This window comes from Sinocyclocheilus grahami, unplaced genomic scaffold (assembly GCF_001515645.1).
Source record: "Sinocyclocheilus grahami isolate Dianchi unplaced genomic scaffold, SAMN03320097.WGS_v1.1 scaffold41.1, whole genome shotgun sequence".
NCBI lineage: Eukaryota > Metazoa > Chordata > Actinopteri > Cypriniformes > Cyprinidae > Sinocyclocheilus > Sinocyclocheilus grahami.
The window spans coordinates 1,798,972-1,821,078 of record NW_015505220.1 but is presented as its reverse complement, the minus strand read 5'-3'; the positions used below and the strand labels follow the sequence as shown (position 1 = coordinate 1,821,078).

At 35.8% G+C, this 22,107-nt stretch overlaps 1 protein-coding gene across 3 annotated transcripts in view; it reads left to right on the top strand.

Annotated features, from left to right (window-relative positions):
* The window catches only part of LOC107582195 (cadherin-18-like), a 298,071-nt gene that overhangs the window by 125,590 nt on the left and 150,374 nt on the right, over positions 1–22,107 (top strand). Inside the window, exon 1 of one of the 3 annotated variants that reach the window (XM_016267947.1) lies at positions 20,159–20,253. The exons of 1 other annotated variant lie outside the window; for it this stretch is intronic. The gene's annotated coding sequence lies outside the window, so the exon portion shown is untranslated. Of the gene's footprint in view, positions 1–20,158; positions 20,254–21,653; positions 21,789–22,107 lie in introns of those variants that run through there. One more of the 3 variants, XM_016267945.1, reaches the window with a different exon arrangement.

The following is a 22,107-nucleotide window of genomic DNA, read 5'->3' as shown; positions in this document are numbered from 1 at the left end:
AAGACACATATAGCTTTCTGTAACTTCATGAACTCACAGCATTTCTACAGACCTGAGTGCAGTCAAGCAGAGATTGACTGCTGGGAATAGAGACAGGTAACACACAAACACACACACACACACGTATACACAAAACCATTCCAGCCATCACTGGGGTCTCATTTTCCTTATTTACACGCTCCTACATCTGCCTCCACCGGCTGTTTCATCCGTATATAATCATGGCATCCTGATGAAATGTCAAGAGCAGTTTCTTTTCATCTAGAGAGAAAGTTTCATTGTTTTTGTGCTTATTTGTCTGTCATCATGGCTTCTATCAGTCAGTTAAACTCACGATTAGAGACTGATTGCTGTGTTTTCTTAATCGGCTGATCATGCAGAGGGTGTTGCTTTGCTGCAGCCGTTTTTTAATCGTGTTTACAGTTAACCCTCTGATGTGCGGTGTGGATTATAGTGGAGATATTTTAATAGACGTTTTTGATGTTGCATTCAAAACAATGTGACTTGTTACCTCTGACCCTTTATCCATATTTCTATATTAATTACCTTTTTATTTATGACAACATACTGTTATGCTTTTTTTTTAAGTGAAGGATTTTTCAAAGCTGTAAAAAAAACTTGTTGGAGATTGTAGAAGTCCATTTTAGTCTTTCTACTTTAAAATGTCAAGTTTAGTTCTATTTATTGGTGTTTCTTTGTAATTATTTATGAAATTTATCAGAAATTTATTTTATTTTTTAAATTGTTTACATTTTGTGAGATCCAGACAGTAGTGAATTCTATTATATTGTATAGTATTCTATTCTATTCTATTCTATTCTATTATATTATATTCTTTCCAGACAGGAAGTAAATGTGTATTTTATTTTGTTTTGTTTTATTTTAGACATGTAGTAAAACTTTATTTTATTTTATCCTTTCCAGACATTTATTTTATTTTATTTTATTTTATTTTATTTTATTTTATTTTATTTATTTTATTTATTTTATTTATTTTATTTATTTTATTTTTAATTTTATTTAATTTAATTTAATTTTGATTTCTAGACATGTAGTAAAATGTTATCTTATTTTATTTTATTTTCAATTAGAATTACCATTAAGTTTTCATTTTATTAAAAAAAACACTTCTCTAATTTTATAATATGTTAGTGTGTTTAAAGTTGTAGTATGAGGGCCTATTACCTTTAGTTTCCATTTAGTACGGTACGTCCCTAAAGTCATTGTGTTTTCTGCAGACTGTTTACCTTTTTTTTCAGTTTCTTGATTTATTTCATAGATCAAGGGGTTAAATATGAAATAAACCTTTGACAGGCACCACAACAAACCCAATAAATCACATTCAAGCAACATTTCCTCTTTTAAACGATTTGCTTATTGATTTCTAGATGGATTGGTGTGTTTTCAACTGTTCATAGTTGGCCTCTGTGATAACTTGACCTTTTGTGCATCGCGAGCAGGTCAAGTGAGACAAGCCAATGACCTATGAAGCATTAAACTGTAATGACTGCGTAAGCATTAGTGCCGCATCACATCCCACAATGCTATGCACATACCGATCGTAATACCGGGATCAATCACTAAGTGAAATGGTCCATCAGCGAACAGCGTCATAAGCAGTAAAGTCCCATTGGCAATCCAAAACACATTACAGGAATAAAAAGCGCATTTCAGCTGTAGATGATGTGAACGTGGTGTGCGCTGCATGGGCTCAGATACGCTAGATGAATGTGTGTTATTAACATGAGTGTGCAGTCATAAAGCGCATCAGAGGAGGTGTTCTTCTGATTACATCTGCTGAAAACACCATAAGTCTCGTGTTAGACCACTGTGAATGTTTCTGTGTTAATCGCTCATGTTGGACAGATGTGATTGCGGTGGTCATGTTAGCAACATCTTTTCTTCAGAGGTCATGCCATGATTGATTCATGATAAAATAGACATTGATGAACTCATGCACATAGATGTCTTGAAGGCACATCAGCAAAAAAAGCCTGTTTAATTCTAAGGGCCAAAAAAGGTTAAAAAAAATAAATAAATAAATGATCATGAATAAATTAATATCTATTTAATTGTATTTAATTTAAGATTTGTGGACCTTGGGGAATAAAATAAAATGCTAAAAAAATATACAGTATGTACTATTTAAAGTATTAAGCATGTGGGTATGATTATGTTTGTTTATTTATTGAAATTAAAACAATTATTTATATTCATTTATTTTTATTTATTTGTTTGTTTTCATTTGTAGACCTCAGGGAATATAAAATAATGCTACAAATATACAATATGTTCTAATCATATATATGATTTTTTTTCTTTCTTTTTTTTCAGCTAGTTGCCAAGGCAATATTTCTCATTTTAGTTATTTAGTTACGTACATATATATATATATATATATATATATATATATATATATATATATATATATATATATATATATATATATGTTGTACATATAAATATGTACACTTTTAATCAAAATTAATGAAAATGTTTACATTTTTTATCTTTAATCTCTTAATCTTTTAATTTTAATTTTAGTTTCAGATTTAGTTAGCTATAATAACCCGATTTATTTATTTATTTAATAAAAATGATACAATTTCATAGAAATGTATTACTGGCCATTTATTGGTTACTTGGCCATGGCATAAAATTTATTATTTTCTTACCATATCACAAATTTTGGGGAATTCCTTTTACCCTTCCCTTTTAAAATTTTTTAAATTTTCATTAACATTGAATATGTAACATCATTTCATTAACTTATTTTTGTGAAGCTTTTTTTTTTGCTGCTTGGTGTAGGTAACTTAATGTTTTACTATGCTTTTACTACACTTGGTCTTCAAAATGTAGGCAACCCCACACACACACACACACATATACTGTATATGTGCTGATAAATGTGCATTCAAGATGCCTGGCTTAAAAAAGACTCTATTCAATTTGCTATTGAATTTCCTCCGCTCTAGTAGGGCGAGCAGGATGTTTTGAAGGCAAATTGTGATTTTCCGAGATTGTGTCAGCCAGAATACAAGAAGGTAATGTACTGCACAGGCCAAAAAGGACTTTCATTAAATTATACTGAAGTTTTTTTATTCGGTGACGATAAGAGGAAGTGCAAAAGGCCAACTATTGTTTCTCACCTCTTGACAAATTCTATTCTGAACTTCTTCAGTGGAGATGAGAGAGATGAAGTGCGGCTATTTTCTTCAGCAAAATCCCTCGAGTTAAATCAACTCTGCTCAGAGTACATATTGTCCCAATCTACAGAGTGTTAAAGTAACACTGAAGCCGAATTAAAGTTAATGGGATAATTAAGCAATTCATTAATTGATGAGTGAGCATTATTAAAGAAAACCCACTGTTAACAATGTTGAAGATGAACAGCTTCGGCTCAGGTTTTTAGACATGAAAACATATCACATAATCCTCAACCGTGGTAACTCTGCTTCAGTGTTACTTCAACACTGTAGATTGGGACAATATGTACTCTGAGCAGAGTTGATTTAACTCTGGGGATTGCACTGTGATATAAAGGATGATAAAGCACTTTGGATTAAGTTCAGAATGGGTTTGAGTATCACAGACTCATTTCTGGACCATTTAGTTTCGTATTCTTCTCTGTCTTAAAGGGATAGTTCACCCAAAAATGAAAATGCTGTCATTATTTATGCAACCTCATTTTGTTCTAAACCTGCATGACTTTCTGTCTTCTGTTGAACACAAAAGAAGATATTTGGAATAATGTTGGTAACCAAACAGTTGATGGTAGCTGTTGACTTCTATAGTGTTTTTTACATAGAGTACAGTGAAGGCAATGGGACCTGAAACATTTCACTGAGCAACATTCTTCAAAATATGTTCTTTTGTGTAAATAATGACAGCATTTAAATTTTTGAGTGGAGTATTAACTTTAATTATTTTAATTTAACAACTTTTATTTTTAGATGTTTAACAACATCTTTCTTCTGAAGAGGTCATGTATTTATTTATTTATTTATTTGTTTTAATTTGTAGACCCAAGGGAGTATACAATAATGATTTTTGTGTAGATATTTATTTATTTATTTATGTTAATTTGTGAACCCAAGGGAGTATAAAATGATTTTTGTGTAGACATTTATTTATTTATTTATTTATTTTTACCATTTATTTTTGGACTTAAGGGTATATAAATTAATATTTTGTGTAGACTATTTATATATTTAAACGTAATAATTCTTCATTTATTAATGAGGTTTTAGTTTTATTTTAATTCTATTCATTTATATATTCCTTTTAATAGGTGGAATATTTTGTTATTTTTTCATCATTTGTTGACAGCTGCAGCTGCAATGACCAATATGAAAAGATCAGCATGACCATTCTTTTAATTGTCTCATTGGGAAATTATTCAAATGCAAAGTGTAGATATTTATTTATTTATTTATGTTAATTTGTGAACCCAAGGGAGTATAAAATGATTTTTGTGTAGACATTTATTTATTTATTTATTTATTTTTACCATTTATTTTTGGACTTAAGGGTATATAAATTAATATTTTGTGTAGACTATTTATATATTTAAACGTAATAATTCTTCATTTATTAATGAGGTTTTAGTTTTATTTTAATTCTATTCATTTATATATTCCTTTTAATAGGTGGAATATTTTATGTTATTTTTTCATCATTTGTTGACAGCTGCAGCTGCAATGACCAATATGAAAAGATCAGCATGACCATTCTTTTAATCGTCTCATTGGGAAATTATTCAAATGCAAATTCTTAAGTCTGTATGTTTTGTAGCCATTTTATGCCCATCTTATTTCATGTTTATTGTGCAACTGTTTTCTTCTGTTTTACTGTCACATGAGGTCCAAATAATTGCGGCTGATTAGAATTTTATGTTTCAGGGAGCAAAACATCTTTCTTTATTCATGAAGTATGTGAAAAAACGTATTTTTCGATAAATCCTATTCATGCTCAGCGGTTGGCGTAATGACGGCGCAATAATGCAACTCTATTCAGGAATCCTCCATTCCTTTATGTCTCAAATGCCGGCAGACACTTGCATCTTCTTTAAAAGCTAATTATAACAAGACTTCCAGAGACCTCCAATGCTATTGATATTTAAGTGCCTGGCTTTATTTCCAGCGTGTGGTACTCTCATACATATTCATATCAGCAACAACTTTTATGCATTTGCAAGTGAAATGTCATTGGATTTTCAGCAGGATGAAACCTGTGGACATAAACCTTTATCTCTGCAGGTCTCTTTTCATAACGTTGGGTCTAAATCACAGTATGTTTGCATACTGTTTATTAAGCAGCTTTTTTAAAACACTTTTATAAAACACTTTTTTTCCATTACAAAATGTAGTGTAAAACAGATTCAGATCCGCAGCAAAAGCTTGAGTGTGAAAGCACCCTTTGGTGCCATTCACACAGGACGCCGTCATGCATTCAAACCCGTTAGATTTGTTGTGTGATGCATCAGACCTCCAGTGTAATCGCGGCTCATGTTGAATGGTTTTAATGATTTTACAAGCCGAAAGCATGTTACGTTGGCTCGGAGGTAACAACAGTCTTTTACATTTCAAAATGCATTGCACAGGTGTGGCTCTGTCATACCTGTGTGTGTGTTTAGCATGCAGATTATATTATTGTTTGCAAACAGAGAAAATCTGAATCAACACAAGGATTGATTACAGGGTATTATTATAGGTATAATTATGGAAGTGCTCAAGGCACCCATGTGGTGTTTTGTTCCTAGAACACATGCTGCTACTGCAGGCTTTATTCATGATCAGTGCCAGTGACGTTTAGATTCGTGACTGCAACTTAAAGGAATATACATATTAAAAAATGGAGAGTGCAGTGAGGTACTTACAATGGAAGAGCTGATTCGCCGACGTACACTGGCATAAAAAAAATATATACATTTTATATTTTAAAAAGTTATATATATATATTAGTTTTCATACATTATAAAGCATATTTAAAAAAAATTTTTAAATATAAAATGTATGTTTATTTGCAACAGTTATGCTAACAACAATAAAAAGACATACAGGTGCATCTCAATAAATTAGAATGTCGTGGAAAAGTTCATTTATTTCAGTAATTCAACTCAAATTGTGAAACTCGTGTATTAAATAAATTCAATGCACACAGACTGAAGTAGTTTAAGTCTTTGGTTCTTTTAATTGTGATGATTTTGGCTCACATTTAACAAAAACCCACCAATTCACTATCTCAACAAATTAGAATATGGTGACATGCCAATCAGCTAATCAACTCAAAACACCTGCAAAGGTTTCCTGAGCCTTCAAAATGGTCTCTCAGTTAATGATTGTCTTCTGGACAACTGTCAGATCAGCAGTCTTCCCCATGATTGTGTAGCCTAGTGAACCAAACTGAGAGACCCCTTTGAAGGCTCAGGAAACCTTTGCAGGTGGTTTGAGTTGATTAGCTGATTGGCATGTCACTATATTCTAATTTGTTAAGAGAGTGTATTGGTGGGTTTTTGTTAAATGTGAGCCAAAATCACCACAATTAAAAGAACCAAACACTTAAACTACTTCAGTCTGTGTGCATTGAATTTATTTAATACATGAGTTTCACAATTTGAGCTGAATTACTGAAATAAATGAACTTTTCCACGACATTCTAATTTATTGAGATGCACCTGTATATGCCAGTAAAACAGCGACATCTGCTGACGGACACCGTGCTGCATTGTCACGGGAACATCCCAGCTGAAGATCATGAGGAAATTACGTCGCTCCCTTTGTCAAGTGCATTCCAAAAAAATACATAATGGCACGCACGTGCCATGCTCACTCCAAAGTCCCCACTCCAAGGGCTCTGCCCTTCAAAGGCATAGGGATGATCACTTCCATTTGGAATTTGCCCCGTGAACAGTACGTACCGAATACGTGTATCGTTACAGCCCTAAAATATATATTATATATTTATATTTCTTCATTTGTTCTGTAGCTATATTCTAATTTCTAATAATAATAAAAAAGGTCCTCCCCGAACGTACCGCTGCCCTGTATCTTACTCTCTCATTGGCTGTAGGTCATCGCAGATGTTTCAGTCAGAACTCATTTCACACAGCAGGATTTTGAATCGCTGACAGGTCCAGATATTTAGCATGCCAAATATTTCACGGGCATCGGCGATTCTCTCAGATCGCGTCTTTGATAATTCACACGGCCTGATTCTCTCGCATTTGCCTCCGATTTCGGGCATTTGTCTGCGATTTCGCAAAACCTGTTGGCGATTGAAAATCAGGGCTAAAATCGTGCAGTGTGAACTCGGCATAAAGCCGGGCATACACTGTGTGATTTTCGTCCGATTTTAAGCCGAAGTTTGGCTCGTGCAACTCTTTTTTTGAGTCGGGCCGAATTTCAGCTTTGTCGTGCATCGTTTATCGTGCAGTGTACAGGGGTAAAGGAGAAGCGATAAGTCCCTCCCGACAGGCAATCAGACGGTCGGATGAATTTCTGACATGTCAGAAATTTTCGTCGCCCCTCGTGAGGGTATCACACAGTTGAAGCAGAGCTATTAACCGACTGCCCTAAACTCAGTGCTTTTTCCCTCACTGCGCCTGCGCGAAAATAAAACTTTAACTATTTAATCTTTAATACAGCAAGAAAGAAAACGAAAAGAGGGAGATCTTTTGATAAAATAATGTTATTATCCCGGGAAATGTGAACCATTGTCCATAATTTAGCAATTAGTGATAAAGACAAACACGTGCAAAATTATAAATATTTCAGTTTTAAACCATGCAGGCGACCCAGTGCATGCCTCACAAACAATGTGCAAACTGCATGAGCGTTATGCCCGTGAATAAGTTTTAAACTCCAGGCAATTCATTAAGCTACAGAAAGTGAAAGTAAAAACTGACCGAGCTGTCGGCATCTGACGCTTAACTGCACATATTCTCAGAGGAGACGAGAGACATATTGGGTATTGCCTTAATTTATTTTCTAAAAAAAAAATTATAAAATCTCGTATGGTTGATATAGGGCCTGCGTAGTGAAAAAACAACAACAACAGAATTGAAGTATTTCGTGGTAAAAAAAAGTTTTATATTTTCATTGATGACTGATTATTACAGTGTTCGGACATATTGACATATATTGTGTAATATATCTAAATGTTGTAAATCATTTTCAATGATGAGTAAGCTAATTTAATCATTTATTATCCGCACATCAGTTGTGTGGTAATGAGCTATGAAATTATTGCGGGGCAAATTAATTGTATTAGACCTATACATTTAATAATAAAAGTACCATAATAATAATAATAATAATAATAATAATAATAATAATAATAGTAATGGTAATAATTTAAATAATTTATTGGAAATGCCAAATACTCTCAATATCGTCGATAGCTGATAGCTTTTTTTTTTATTTTTCTTCTTTTTTAGATACCTCTGGCTATCGTCCATATACAGTGTCATTGTCTGCACAACTGGAGTATTTCACACGTATAGTATGAGCACATAAATCGTGCTCGACAATCGGACCGTACAGTGTGAGCACGTAAATCGTGACTTTACATCGCATGCGATCTGCTCATACAGTGTGAGTTGATACCTTGATGAAATCGCATGGAAATCGCACAGAAATCGCAGAGTGTATGCCCGGCATAAGGGAACAGATTAACAGGGGAACACAGGTGAACAGGTACACAGAAATTTAACCAAAACAGAACTAAGAGTGACATTGTCTCACTCTAAAATGTTTTTGCAAAGTTTAATGACAAGATATAATTAGCCAAAACAAATCAGGACACACATATATACTGTTGTTTTTCCTCAGCCAAGTATTAAGCAAAATAATTATGACATACCCTTTTAGCAATTTTCTTTTGAAGCACTCTCAAAGCAGGCTGACTATTTTGAAACATGTCTTACTACGTGAAATCTATCACTTTTTTCCTTCATATGGCGTATTGAGTGGGAGACAAGGTCTTTTATGAATCTGCCTGCCTTTGATCTATTGTGGAAAGTAGAAAGGAACTTGATAGATTTATTTCTACACAAGCGGTCCAAAGAATTCAATGCTAGTTTATGACCTGAGAAAGTGGCACTGGGGGGAATTTGTTTCAGGTTGTTTTTCCAAGTTATCCGGTGCTGCCCATAAAGTATGTCTGACTGTAGAAGGTTAGCAGAATGGATGTCGCCTGCCTGGGGCATTTATAGGTCAAGATTCAGAGTGCGTTGTCTATTCATCTTTTTGCAATGGTGAATTTGATGGCATGTTTGCTGGGCAAAGCCTGATTTTTTTCTCCAAGTTGATTTACGTAATTTTAATTGTGGATGCTTATAGATTAAACATTATAATCACAATCACTCAAGAGTAATTTAGGCTTTTTTTTTTCAGGAACATTTTTTGTTATAGCTACTGGTTGAACGTGTCTTTAAATTCTGATAGCAATCAATAATTAAAATAGTCCAAACATTAAAAAAGAGAGCCAGAGGGTGTTTAGCCAGTGTGGAAAAAGAAATTCGGATTCTGTTACCCAAGTGCAAGCGAAATTCTTGCCAAAATACACAGAGACAGATAACGAGCTAAAACAAGGGTAAACATTGGTAGTGTCTTTACAAGATGGAGCAATTGGATGGAATGTTTGGGTTTCAATCGATACGACAGACTTCTAGAGCTTTTTTCTTGACAGGTAAGCTAAACGTCAATTTAAAGTATTTAAAGTAGCCTACTTTTATAGACCCATAAGGGCTGTGTTTATGATGCTTGAGTCCTGCCACGAAAAGTTCAGTTATTATTAGCCATGTATTATGATTATGATTATGATGTTGTGAAATTTGTGTCCGAAATCTGTTTATTTCAAAGACTTTTGGATCCCATAAGATTTTTCCACATCAGACTTTTAATGAAACGGCGTTATCCTCATTCTTCAATTATGCCTTTAATTATGTTCAGTGAGATTTCTAAGTAGTTTATATCAAATTAGGTAGCTTGTTAAATTTAACATGTTGAAGGAAGAAAAAGTTAATTTTCAGTCATCATATTTCACCCTCATGCTGATAGAAACCAGCTTGACTTGACTTCCTCCTGTTGAACCCAAAAGGAGACATTTTACAGAATGTTCACGATGGTTTCTCAGTAAAAGTGAATGGGGAACATATGCTGTCTAGTTGTTAAAAGATCAAAAATAGCACTGTAACAGTATTCTGTATGACTCATTCACTACTTTAAGTCATTCAATAGCTTTGTGTGAGGAACACTGCGGTCACTGTTTATTTTCATTGAATGGAAAAGAGCAGCATGAACATCCTGGCCAGCACCTCATTTTGTGTTCCACTGAATAAAAAGTCATTTTGGTTTTCAAAAGACATAAGGGTGAGTGAATTACTTTTTTGGTATTGTGCATGTAGTATTGAAAATTATGGTAGAAACTGGGCTGAACACGCTTCATTTAGAGGTGATTTTTTTTTTCTTGCACTCTGTGACTATGAATAGATCTACCCTTGTTTGATCTTCGGAAGGCAAATTGGTGCCCCAAAAAATAAAATAAAATAAATTTGCTGAAGCAGCGTTGCCGTTGCCCAAGGATTCTTGCAGGCCTGGTGGTTCTTTGTTTTGCTCAGACTTTGATGGCCATAACCGAGGAAGGAGGGAAAGAAGAAGAACCAATTGAATTAATGTCTGCAATGCGTCACCTGAGCAAACTGTACCAGCCCTAAAATAATTATATCAAATATGAGCCTTATCTCAGCCTTGGAAATCTATTTCCAAAGCCCTTATCAAAACCCTCTTTTATTCATTTATCATTTGCTGCGGCCTTGAAGCCAACAGTCTGAAATATCCTCCACAAGGCTCCAATTACTCTTCGCCTCCCTCCGTTCCCTCGGCTCTGTTTTATGCAAAAGGAAAACAGTTCACCTCCAGAGCATCTTGGACCCTGCTGTTGGCTCTTTGCAACTGATGTTAGGCTGGTTTTGTTGTGTTAAACTTTCGATTTTGCTAGAGAAAAACAGCTTTGGATGGGCTTCTGTTACAGAGAACCCCATACAAAATCTCTTTGCTTGAACATAAATCGGTAGATTTTTTTTTTTTTTACACTTTTAGAGACATTTTGTTGGTGAAACCATAAGGTTTTAATTAGAAAGTTAACCGATTAAATTTGGTTAATTTGGTTCGCTTTGTGATTTTAATTGTACTTTTCTCAAGATGGGCAATTCTTAATCGTAAAAGCTTTCTTGCAAGTTTGAAAAGTCAAAATGATGTGAAACCTCTTTTAGTAGTTTATATCAAATTAGGTAGCTTGTTAAATTTAACATGTTGAAGGAAGAAAAAGTTAATTTTCAGTCATCATATTTCACCCTCATGCTGATAGAAACCAGCTTGACTTGACTTCCTCCTGTTGAACCCAAAAGGAGACATTTTACAGAATGTTCACGATGGTTTCTCAGTAAAAGTGAATGGGGAACATATGCTGTCTAGTTGTTAAAAGATCAAAAATAGCACTGTAACAGTATTCTGTATGACTCATTCACTACTTTAAGTCATTCAATAGCTTTGTGTGAGGAACACTGCGGTCACTGTTTATTTTCATTGAATGGAAAAGAGCAGCATGAACATCCTGGCCAGCACCTCATTTTGTGTTCCACTGAATAAAAAGTCATTTTGGTTTTCAAAAGACATAAGGGTGAGTGAATTACTTTTTTGGTATTGTGCATGTAGTATTGAAAATTATGGTAGAAACTGGGCTGAACACGCTTCATTTAGAGGTGATTTTTTTTTTCTTGCACTCTGTGACTATGAATAGATCTACCCTTGTTTGATCTTCGGAAGGCAAATTGGTGCCCCAAAAAATAAAATAAAATAAATTTGCTGAAGCAGCGTTGCCGTTGCCCAAGGATTCTTGCAGGCCTGGTGGTTCTTTGTTTTGCTCAGACTTTGATGGCCATAACCGAGGAAGGAGGGAAAGAAGAAGAACCAATTGAATTAATGTCTGCAATGCGTCACCTGAGCAAACTGTACCAGCCCTAAAATAATTATATCAAATATGAGCCTTATCTCAGCCTTGGAAATCTATTTCCAAAGCCCTTATCAAAACCCTCTTTTATTCATTTATCATTTGCTGCGGCCTTGAAGCCAACAGTCTGAAATATCCTCCACAAGGCTCCAATTACTCTTCGCCTCCCTCCGTTCCCTCGGCTCTGTTTTATGCAAAAGGAAAACAGTTCACCTCCAGAGCATCTTGGACCCTGCTGTTGGCTCTTTGCAACTGATGTTAGGCTGGTTTTGTTGTGTTAAACTTTCGATTTTGCTAGAGAAAAACAGCTTTGGATGGGCTTCTGTTACAGAGAACCCCATACAAAATCTCTTTGCTTGAACATAAATCGGTAGATTTTTTTTTTTTTACACTTTTAGAGACATTTTGTTGGTGAAACCATAAGGTTTTAATTAGAAAGTTAACCGATTAAATTTGGTTAATTTGGTTCGCTTTGTGATTTTAATTGTACTTTTCTCAAGATGGGCAATTCTTAATCGTAAAAGCTTTCTTGCAAGTTTGAAAAGTCAAAATGATGTGAAACCTCTTTTTTTTTACTTGTTAAAAGCAGAGGACGATCCTCCCTGAATGGCAGCGGTGCCCCAGCATACAGCGCGGCGTGACGTAGCTTCACATTCTCTATAGAAAAGCTTTTTTCATTAGTTTCCTCCTGATTATTTTCATAAAGCATGTTCCAGGTATAGTTGGGAACAATTAATCTGTGTATATTTGTTTTCATGTCCAATCCCTTATTTTTGTTGAATGAAATTATTAAGTTAAATTGATTGATTAACTTTTTTCCCCTGTACATTTGACTGTTTTCCACTCACTTTTAGTCCTTAATAATTTTTTATAATTTTTTTGCGGTGCCTTTAAATGACCTCTGTTAAAAATGTAGTGTTAAGCTTACAATAGTTCATACGTGAACTTGTGCGGTCATATGTTAATGTGCTGATAGTTCTGACATCATAACCGTAGCACGTTGTGAATGACCCATTTTTACAGTGGAGAAAGATTCAAGGTGGACTTGCAAGGTGCATTTTTGTGTGTTAGTACATCAAAATTTTCAGAGGAGCAAGGGAACTGAAAGGGACTGTGATATGTCCCATTTCAGTATATAAACATAAGGGTTCATTACGCAGGAACGCTATAATTGTCAGACCTCTTCAGTTTTAAATAGTGTACAGGCTCATTTGAATTGCTAAATTAGAGACCTTGTTAAAAAATATTCCTGAGGCACTCTTTCTTTACATTGGGTTATTGCACGGTTCTACAGATTCAACACAAAGCACAAAACAATTTTGTTTAAAAATAATGTCCATATCTATATCCTTATCTCATTATGACTGTGCATGCCAAGTTGCTTAAATAGTCATTGTTTTTGGTGTTTGTTTTTTTTGCTAATTATTCTTGGTTTCTGAATGTAGAAGTGGATGGATTGGTTGCGGAGGTATTTTATCCATTCATTTTTCCCATAGGGAAAAATCTTCATTAAAGCATCATATCAACCAACCCAATCAGCTACAATGTGAATCCCAGAATTAAAACATTTATTTGAAGCAAAAAAGTATTTTGAAAACTTGGCAATTGACAAACATACAATATTGTGTACTTAATGGCTTTAATGAGGTAAAGAACTACAATCCCATGAATCGTTGCAAATGACAATTAAAAAAAAATGGAGAGATATACAACTATCCATTTAAAGTTGTTGATAGTATACATATATAAACAGTAAGGTAAAATATGCACATATTTATGTGCATGGGGAAACCGATTTGATTACGTTATTTGCAGTGCTTCATAGGAGTAGGGCAAGCTCAACACATGTTTGGACTCTCTGATTGGTGGACTTTGCTTTACAGAACGTCTCTAGGTTACGTATATGTAACCATGGTTCCCCGAGGGAACGAGACGCTGCGTCGAGTCGCTTTGGGGAACGCCCTTGCGTGACCGCGTTCTGAAGCACGTGTCAAATCCGTCCAATGGAGCAGCGAGACGTCACGAGCAGGGTGACGTAAGCACCAGAAAGCATAAAAGCATAAAAGCCCGGCCGGGCGCAAACCAGCTTCGATGAAGTAGCGCCTGCAGGGATGCAGGGAGTATGGCAAAGAGATGCAGTGTCTCGTTCCCTCGGGGAACCATGGTTACATACATAGAGCCCTGAAGTGCCGAGGTGGCAGGGGTATAAATGAACCTCCATGAGGGCACTGAAGGAACAACCGACCTGACTGTTGTAGCACCCTCACTTGAGGGGGCGAGCTCTCCCGTGCCGTACCGTTGCCGGGCGGCAGCTGGGATTTTCGCTCGTCGGAGCTCACTGAGCCCTGAAGCACCGAGGGTGGCAGGGGTATCAATAAGCCTCCGTGAGGGCACTGAGGAGGATTGGGCACCGTATACTGAGGTGTTATCCTTTCCTCGCCAGGTGGGCTGCCCTCAGGGACCTGACAATGGTAGGACCATTTCGCTGAGGTCCTCTTAGACAAATAACGGTCCGCAGATCCGTTTTCGGTCTATAAGACCCCAACTGAGAGCATCGCCCCGACCCCCGATCTTTCTGTGGAGGGGTGCGGGTTGCAACGCTCTGTTTTTGAGACTGGCGATATAAGGAGCTTTATGACTTGGGCTGCTGCTCGCTCAGCGGCCCCACCCCTGAGCAGGTCAGCCTGGTATGCTTGTAACACCGCCATGGTGTGCAAACATGCGCCAGCCTGACCTACCGCCGTATAAGCTTTCCCAACCAGACTCGATGTAAGACTAACGGGCCTGGTGGGAAGCTTCGGGGCCTTCAGGGACGATACTGAGGATGGGGAGAGATAGCTCGAAAGCGTCTGCTCCACCACTGGCATCGCCCCTTATACCTTATCATTCAGCCCCATGATGTTCTTTGAATAATTAGAGACTGTGGGGCTGTAATACGGGATGAGTACGGTTTCTCCCACGATCTTGGCACCTCAGCATGGAGATCGGGAAAACGGAAGGCCCCCATCGTGAAGGCTGTGATCTGGATTCAGAACATGCTCGTCTAATTATTTTTAGGACGAGCGTCCTGTTTCTAGGCTGGCCAAACGATATTTTATTTTGGCGCGAAACACACCCCATAATCACGAATCACACCTCATACGCGAGGGACTGTGGTGGCGAGTCCACAGTCTCCTCTGTCTCGACACTCGTCACATCCACCTCCTCGGAGGAAGATAGATGAAGCGTCTGGCTCTCTCGCTCTCTCGCTCTCTCGCTCTCTCTCTCCCTCTCTCTGGACGGATTTGACACGTGCTTCAGAACGCGGTCACGCAAAGGCGTTCACCAAAGCGACTCGACGCAGCTCGGGTTCCTGAAGGGGAATCATGGGTAATGTAGATTTTGACCAGGACGTCCGCTGTTAAATGCAATTAGTTAAAACATAAGGTGAAATAATGCAAACTGATGGTTTCATCAAACAAAAAACAGACCATTGATTAACTTCACAGCTCATGGTAGGTCTGTCTTTAAAGGTGAGATATCTTTCTCATTTTCTCATCATCGGAATATTTTTTCCTATAGAGAAAATGAATGGCATTTTGACTTCTGGAACCCAACTGTTGCACTCCAATAAAGGTCCACTTCCACAATTTAGGAAAATTTCATATACATTTATATAAGAAGTGAACTGTACTTACATTTACCTAAACCGCACACAAGTATCGTTTTATGCAAACTCTATTACAGTTTGTGGGTTCGAATAAGAGTTCGGAAAACAGTGTTCACATCATCCAAACGAACCAAACTCCGATGTCAAACAAATCTTAGTGCACAGTGTGAAAGCAACTTAAGTTACAGTATGTTTTCATAGTACAATGAACTCTTTTATTTTCAGAAGATCAAGGAGATGTAGCGTCTCGACCAATCTGACACACAAACGTTCTTAGAATTGACAAGACAGTTGACCCTGAGTGGTCAGCTAAATATCTACAGCGGATCTAAAATATGAATAGTTAATTATAACTAGTTATGGTTAATTATTCATATTTCCTGTCATGAGCTGATTCGTTACAGAGAGTTTGATTTCTCATATCACGACTCCTGAAAGAAATATATTTATTTTCTCCTTAGGTTTCCCTCAAGCGCGCAACAGGTGAAATTCAAGCCTTTTGATTTAAAAGGCATTATGTGTCTAGGTAACACAGAGGGTAGTACTAGTAATGTATCACAAACACATGGAAAGAACATTTATATGTTTATGTGTGGCTTATGTCAGTCTGTGTTCATTTTTAGCGATTACAAGCATCTCACGGTGGCATATCAGAGCAGATGTTATGGGCGCACACATATGTGTTAGGTCGCAAACCTCAGCTTACCGGCAGATTCCACCGGTGGCTGCCATATGCTCACATATAGAGGTGAATCACAGGTTCAAATCTACCAGGACCAACAGATTAGAGTGAGACCGCTGTACAATTAATATTCCAGGATTCAATTAAATAGAGCACTCAAATCATTAGTGCTCCGACATTAATTTACTGCTAACTTGGTTAATGACACTTTTCTGTAACAGCCTCTCTTTCTCTCTCTCTTCATGTGTTGAATGTGGTTTATTTTATGCTCAGTCTCCTTATAAAAAACACATTTGCTCCTTATAATTGTGTTTGATCAGACTATTGATTTAATATGATGTGCTTTAACGTTCAGTGACGCAGGTAGTGACGATTCTCTCCGGCCAATCCGTGATCAGCAGAGTTTGCACGTCACGTTTTGGTAACGGTACGGTTCACTTGGAACCCCAACCGAGGTGGTACTAAAAAAAGTACCAGGTACCAGGTACTGTACCCAGTGGAAAACCCCCCAAAAGTGAACCGTACCGTGCCGTACCATGCAGTGGAAAAGCGCCATAAGTGGACTGCAGTTTTTTTTTTTTCTTTTAGTGTAGATAGTGTTTTTTGTTTTTTTTTCTTTGACGGAGTCTTACATTCTTTTCTCTTCTGAGAACTTTGCTGTTCAGTGTTGGGTGGTTTTAATAGCATCAGTATTAGTATCTTCTCCTGCCTTCGAGTCCTCCAGGGAAATTTGAGTTTCAGCATCAGACCGAATGCCTACAGACCACCAACCGTCTGTTGACTGACTGTCTGATATGTGTTCAACACCGAATTATGAGCAGTAGCAGGAAATCAGCAGTTGCAGTTGGATTGGTTGAATGAATTTATACAACTTGCAGGAGATGTGGTCTACCAGTCCACCTAGAAACAAAGACGTGCTTACATGGTGAGCACTTGAGAAAGTCTGTAGATTTGACAGACGTTACGAATATAACGTCTACACAAAATTTGTTTATAACTGTTTGTTTGTTTATTAGTTTGTTTATCTATTAAAAATATATTTTTTTGTATTTTAATCAGAATTATTTACATGGATTTGAACTAAGTTATAATTACATAGTCTATGCAATGTATTTATTTCATGTATTTATAGATATCATTTATGTATTTATTTATTTTGTTATAAATTATATATAATATATTGAGATATATATATATTTTTTTTTATTAGTGATTGACATGGTTTTGGCAGAAGTTAAGATGTCTACACAAAATGTATTAATTTTTTATAAATTATACATTTTTTAAACATTAATTTGAGTTTTGATTACATTGTTTACACAACATATTTAATTATTTTTAAAGAAAATAATAATAAATAATAATTGTAATTGTATTTGTATATTTTAGGTATCCGTGTCTCTAAAATAATAATAATAATAATAATAGTAATAATAATATAATTATATATATATATTAGGGGTGTAACGGTACACGTATTCATACCAAACATTTTTGGTACAGGTCTTTCGGTTCGATATGCAAGTGTACCGAACAAATCGTTACATTTTTCAAGAAGCGCGATCATCCCTTCATCTTTATTACTAGTTTTAACGCGAAATATACATGAATGAACATCTCAACCCTCACATAATCGCTCAATTAGTGTTTCAACCACGGAAAGACGTCATTAAAACAGCTTGTAAACAAAATGTCACATAGCATTGCATTTACCTCTTAGTATATATGAAATGTTAGACTAGGCCTATACTTCATTATATTTATTTTACCTGTTAGTGATGTCTTAATTATTTAATGTATATGTTTAAATAAATATTTTATGAAACAAGTTATGACTCTGTAAATTATTATATTTCAACAACAAATAGAAATTGTATAATTTAGAAGTTTATTTACATGTTTGCATACATTTTTTTTAATTTGAGTGTTGATTATTTTAGTTAAATAAATAGTAATTGAATTTAAGTTTGAGCTCTGTTGTTAATTTGAACTTAATAGTAGGCCTAATGTAAAAGGGCTCCCTATAGTTTAGATAGATTTTTATCCCTTAGAAAATTTTAATTATAATTGAATGTAAACCATTGCTTAATAATAATAATAATACAATTGTGTTTAGTTTTAAACTAATAATAATGATAATAATAATAATAATAATAATTATTATTATTGTTGTTATTATTATTATTATTATTATTATTATTATTATGTTTAAAAACCAATCAAACTGTGGCTGATCGTGTCATGTCTTTTCAGACAGTCTCTTTCTGTCTTTGTGGCTTTTAACCAGAATAAGCTGCAATGTGCCCTTTTTTTGACATAAGTCAAAAGAGCAGGGAACTTCAGACTTTTTTTGGCTTCCGTTTATGTAGGTGTAGATAAATCACACTGAGTCTCGGCCAATTACAAAGCATAGTTATTTTGGTCTGAACAAAGTGGATGGGTTAGACTGGTTATTTCATACAGCCGACATCGTTTTACTGCTTCTGGTACAGAATAAAGCAAAATATGTGTGTTTTTTCCATACTCAAACTTTTTGTGGGCATTTATTCCATTTATTAAGCATGTGTACAAACGAATACATGTTAGCATATATGACCAATACCATTACCATCAACTATATGTAGACCATACACACAACGCCCCCATGTTGGAAAGTCTTTAAGAAAAGTTTCCTGTTGTTATTTTTGCCATTCATACACTCTCAAAAATGCTGGGTTGTTTCAACCCAATGTTGGGTCAAATATGGACTAACCCAACTGTTGGGTTAAAAAGTTAATTTAAAAATGTAACCAAAATTTAACCCAACAGTTGGGTTAGTCCATATTTGACCCAACATTGGATTGAAACAACCCAGCATTTTTGAGAGTGTATGCTCTCTTCTTATGAGCGCTCATCTTATGGCTTGAAGGCGGCATGGGTGACAAACCAACACATTTATATTAGATTTCCTTTCTCAACATTTGTGTCACCCATATTCACATCATGCTTCCGTTTATGTAGGTGTAGATAAATCACACTGAGTCTCGGCCAATTACAAAGCATGGTAAACATGGTAATGAAGTGTTAATTGCAGCTGTGTTTGCGTCATCTTTCGCACGCAGCCTTCTCTTCATTGATCACAGGTACGTGTTTTGTTCACAGATGGCAGTAAGGCCGGATAATCTTGCTGTAGTTTTATGCCATCTGCTCGAGCGCGCTAGACACTGACCACTGTGAATTATGACACAAACAGTGACGGCACTCTTTTACCACCCATGTGCACTTTTGAGAGTCCCTAGTGTTTGCGATTTGTAACACAAGGGCGAATCTGTCTGTAGCAGCAGAATTGATTAGTCCCAGGTGCGCCGATGACACATACACAGACTCGTTCTTGTTTGACCACACGGGCACAGTGCAGGCATTCTGGGTAGACGGAAAATGCTGGCGAAGTCTGTTTGCCAGATTGCCACAGAGGCCCTATTTGCTTGCAGGCGCACATACAGAGCTGTGTCTATGTATAAACCCAATGATGGAGGAGATTCAGGAATGGTGTGCTGCCCACGTCTGTCTGCTTCGGGGCCGTTCAGGAGGGATCACTCTGCCTGGGGACAGGGGTCTGCGGTGCTTCCCTGGAAAACCTGGGGAAGGATCTGGCAGGCAGAGCGTAGATGTTGAGAAGAGAAGCGATGGGACAGTAAAAACAGATTAATGGATTTGTGTGGGTTGGGTGAAGAATTAACTACACTCGTGATGAGGACAGTTGGCTCTGCATAGTTCCAGACTGAAATATGCTTGATGTGTGTAGTTTTCTTTTGTGTGTTGTGGTGTTTCAAGGCTGAGGTTGGAAATAACCTGCTTCCTGCAATGGGGTTTTATCATATCTGTGGAATGCAGTTACTTGTTATTGCCAGTCTGGCAGGTGATATTAGGGGTAAGGACTTTATCATTCTAGAACGCATTTTGTTGGACAAAAATATACAAAATAAGCATTTAATTGCACAAAAATGTACAATAATATATTTTATTTTGTTAATTAACTTTTTTTTTTATTAAAAATGTTAACATTTTTTATTTAATAATTTTTTATTTATTAATTTATTTATTTTAATTTTATTTGAGGTTATTGTGTATACTAAATGGATGACCTCAATGCTAAAAGACAACAACTTTTTTATTTTATTTCCATTTTTTATTTTATATTATTTGATTTGATTCGATTTGATTTTATGTTATTTTATTTGCATTGGTAATCTATATTAAAAAATAAATGACGTCAGTGCTAATAACATTTATTTATTTAAGTATTTATTTATTTATTAAAACATCATGGCCATGTACTTGTGTTGCTTGTTTGGTAACCTAGTACCATCTAAATGAACTGTTTTTATTATTATTATTATTATTATTATTATTATTATTAAAATATTTAACACATTTAACAAGAAATAATCAGCCCAGCTATATTAGGTTATACCAATAAAGTAATTTGTATGTATTAGGTCAGATATAAATATCTTATGGTAACAACTGCATTTTTATACAAATAATACCTTACAGTACAGACTCATGGTCAGTGTGATAATGTGAAAATACATGCAATATATGTCTCCAGAATGTCAGAAACATATGTTTAGTTGTTTTCTCTTGTTTTAACCCCTCTAACCTCATCAAGCCTGCCTGACACAAACATCGATCCCAAATCCTATTAGAAGCGCTTCCTCTGCTCTCCAAAACCCCCAAACAAGTGTGAGTGTTTCCGAGCAGCTTTTCAGGAAGGAATCTGGCGGCTCTCTAAATGTTTTCCCCCAAAGTTCATAATTAAGTGCTCATACTAAGTGCAGTTACATTAGTCTCTGCTGTGCACAAGTGTAATTTTTACACAAAACGCTGGCAGCATGAAAGCAAACTCAATAGATGTTCTGAGAACTGGGGATAATTTAGTGTAAAAAAATAAATTACGGGTCTTTTAAAGAATTGCACATGTGAAATGAGCAGATAAACAAATTCTGTTTACAATTATGAAAGACTGCAGTGGCAAAATGTGTTAAGATGCAGCTTGTATTGAGTTGCTAATTTCAGCTACAGATTTCTCTTGTACTAAATGTGAAATTAGCATGAAATATCAAATGAAAGAGTCACAGATTCCCCCTGCAGGCAGTATAATAGAAAATGACACGGCTCAGACACCTTTGTCGAACAGACATGGTGGAAATCTTGTATAAGTGACGCAATCCCTTTAATGTGATTTTTTCTCCTTAAGATGATAAAGAGGGATTACTTCACGAATTAGCAGCCAGCCTTTACCTGCAACATGTCACTTCCCAGAATGCATGTCTGCTTGCTAGAACGAGGATGCTAACTAGTTCACGATTTATCACGCGTACTAAAATCGCTGTTATAGTGGTGACAAAGGTAGCCACGTTTGACTAGTTTGCCCTGTATTATCCCGTTACACAGGCTAATGAGGTAAGTGATTAACGTGTCAGCCTTCCTCCATTAGCATGCTCAGGGATTCGCAATGATTTTTTTCGTCAAGCCATCGTTGTCTCTGCCTGCAATTCGTCTGAAGCAGACAGCAGAGAGGGGCGAAGGGTAGATGCTAATGACTGTAAATCATAGATAAATACATTTTACAGTTGTTGTAGTAGATTCACACTTGTTGACTCTTGCTTGGATCACAAAATTGATTGGGAAAAAAATGAAGCCTTATTCAAAGTTTAAGTGCATATATATATATATATATATATATATATATATATATATATATATATATATATATATATAT